We start from the raw sequence: 3317 nt of genomic DNA, 5'->3' as shown, positions 1-3317 counted from the left end.
CTTTCTACATACTTCCTTCTGATTTCAAGGAAGAGATGGAGTCAAATTCTGCCAGTTTCCCATCTATGCCTTTAATAATTTTCATTCATTTATTTAGGAGTATATTGAGACCTTTTTTGTAGGCACCAAGAGGAGATCTTACAACTTTATTCTGACTTATTGTGTATTTGTGTGTGTGTGTGTGTCTAAGTGTGTTTGTGATGTGAGTATGCATGAGTATGGTATGTATGTGGATGTTAGAGGCTAAATTTTGGAATCTGATGAGTATAAATGAGTGCATATTCAGCAGGCAGTGAATGCAGATCAGGTAGAGACCTTGGGAGCCCTTTGGAGGTCTTTAATACCATGCCATAGCAACCCTGGAAAAGCTGATGCAAAGATGTCAGGGTTGCACAGTCCCCTTTGCATATTTAAAGGACTTCTCTTCTTTCTTTGTGGAGAACATCTTAGAAGGGGACAAAACACATGGGGAAACTAGATGAAGTCATTATAGGAAGGATGGAGATTGCTTGGCAAGAGGGAATGCCATCTGAGATAGGAAATGGATTAATTTTTAAAGTAGAGGCAAAGTATTCAGATCTGAAGGTGGAGAGTCCCAAGATGATTCTCAAAGTTCATTCCCAGGATTTCATTGCCAGCATTTAATGGTTGGTACACCAGAATTTTCTACAGATTATTAAAGGGAAGCAGCTGAAGGGAAAAACACAAAAATGCCTCAGACTGTATGATCCAGAGGCCAGGAAAACGAAAGAATAAAATGGGGGATAGGCAGAGTGGCTCCGCGGGTAAAGGTTCTCACTGCCAAGACTGACAGTCCATCCTTGGGACCTATGTGGTAGAAGGAGAGAACCAACTCCTTCAAATTGTCCTCTAAAGTCAGCACACGTCCTGTGGCACACGCCACATAAAGACAGAAAGTCCATGTGCTCGCTTCAGAGGCACATATACTAAAATTGAAACGAGATTAGCACGGCCCCTGCACAAGGATAACATGCAAATTCGTGAAGCGTTAAAAAAAAAACAGAAAAGTCCTTTGCATTTATCATTGATATTATTGATAATCTTAGCAAATGTTGTTTGAATAAAGCAATGGAAGAAGGACCCAAAATTACCTAATGAAGAAAAACGAAAGAAGGGCTGGCACACAGCTCAGTGGTAGAGAACCCATTAAAGCATGAGACATCCTGAATTCTATTCTCGGTACTATGTGTATATAGATAACTCTAGAAATTTGGTTAGGAAATAGAAATCAAGATGAAGATCTATATATGTGTCTTTTTATAAAAAAAATGGGAGTGATTTCAGAATGTTTGATTCTCTATGGAGAAAGTCTTAGGAGGGAAGGAAAAGTTGATTATATTTTGAGGGAAACCTTCCCTTCTTTCAGTTTTTGCCCACAGTCACTGTTTCACAAGAAGTTTCTGTTCTCTGGGAAATTTGGGGGCAAGAATTTGAAAACTCTGTAGCAAAAGCAACTGGGATTTTGCAGGGACAGGAAAAAAAAAAACCTCGCTAAGGAGAGGAGTGACAGCTCCCGTAATTGAAGGGCTGATTTAAGATTCAAGCGTTTCATTGTTTGCAACCACAGCAGACTTGCGATTATGCTGAGTGGGGATGTGACTTATAGAGACCAATTTCATCAAGTCTTTCATTCCTTGGGGTCCCTGGAACAGTGTTACTCTGAGTATCCGTGCTGGTTTCCGAAGCTTGACTTACCCCATTGAAACCACAGGAAGAATGCTATTTGATTTATGAAAGGAGTTACCCAGCCGTTCACCTAATTTTGAAACAGTGACAGGAATTGGAGGAAAGAAAAAGGATATTGAACCAGAACTGTACAACTTTCAAGTTATCAAGATGCCTAAGGAAGACAAAGATTTTTTAATATTCTCAGCCATAATTCATTCAAATGAAGTTAAGAAGTCAGTTTTCAAGACAATGCAAACTTGCTAATGCAGATAAACTTTAAGGGCTGGATAGCTCTTTAAAAGTTTGGAGTGTAGTGTACAAGGGAAGCTAGGGTAACTGTTTAAAGAAGTTAAAAAGGATGGGTTTCTTTTAAATACATGAAGTTACTCTGTTTTTAAAGCAAAGCATTAGCACATCAATTTAATAAACTGGAATCCAGTTATTTGCACAGAAGAAGACAATTATGAAGAGCTCAATCCCTCACACATTTGGGCTTTTTCAAGTCAATTTAACATGTATCTTATCCTATTGGTCAATTTACATAATAAGATTTAAAATAATACTATAAAAGTGGACTTTACCAAGGAATGAAGCATGATAGCCAGAAGAAACTAAACACTGCTTTAAGAAGACATATATAATATCCCAGAGTATGAGAACAAAAACTAAGTTATGTTCTTGACCTTCATTTTGAAAGAGCAAGATGTGCTCCCCATAAAGTTCATAGCTTTGTATAATTTTGTGTCATGTGATTATAAATATGGTATGTTTTTACTATTGTGGCAGTTTAAATGTAATTGGTTCCTATAAGCTCATAGGAATTGGCACTATTAGGAGGTGTAGCCTTGTTGGAGTAGGTGTAGCCTTGTTGGAGGAAGTGTGTCTCTTTAGGAGGGCTTTAACATCTCATGTATGCTTAAGTCATGCCCAGTATCTCAGACCACTTTCTGTTGTCATCTGATTAGGATACAGCCAGTGCCATGTCCACCTATATGTCACTATGTGTTGCCATGATCATAATGGGCTAAGCCTCTGAAAATAAGCCATTCCAATGAATTGTTTTTCCTTTCTAAGAGTTGCCATGGTCATGATATCTCTTCACAGCATTAGAAACCCTAACTAAGACAGTTACTCATATTCAAAGAACTCAAAAGGGGCATGACAACTTTTCAATATTGTAGGTGAATATATAAAGTTATACCTGTGGATAATATTGATAAACAATATATTGATGAGTTATGGCTTCCTGAAAACAGAAGTTATGATAGGTTTCGATGAATTATGTAGACCCTGAGCTAGATAGTCTGTAATACAAATGATTGGCTCATATGTTCTACATGCACATAATATCTACCTTGGATAAAATGCTCACAATTGGCCATCCATTCTCTCTGATCCTTCCTTGTCAAAAAGTTTTATTATCTATCTGTTGAAATAGGGTCAGCAGGGCTGCATCCCCAGCACCCCGGGCGCCTGCATGGCTAGCTTATCACCCCGAAATAATTACACGGACACTGTATTCTTTTAAGCACTGCTTGACCCATCTATCTAACCTCTTCTAGGCTAATTCTCACATATTAATTTAGCCCATATCTAATCATCTGCTGTAGCCCACAAGGTGGCTTACC

General features: G+C 38.3%; 1 pseudogene; it reads left to right on the top strand.

Annotated features, from left to right (window-relative positions):
* The first annotated feature begins 923 nt into the window (after window positions 1-923).
* Window positions 924-1021, top strand: LOC113456826 (annotated as a pseudogene).
* Window positions 1022-3317: the final 2296 nt, after the last annotated feature.

This window comes from Microtus ochrogaster, chromosome 1 (assembly GCF_000317375.1).
Source record: "Microtus ochrogaster isolate Prairie Vole_2 chromosome 1, MicOch1.0, whole genome shotgun sequence".
NCBI lineage: Eukaryota > Metazoa > Chordata > Mammalia > Rodentia > Cricetidae > Microtus > Microtus ochrogaster.
This window is presented reverse-complemented; position numbering and strand designations above follow the sequence as displayed.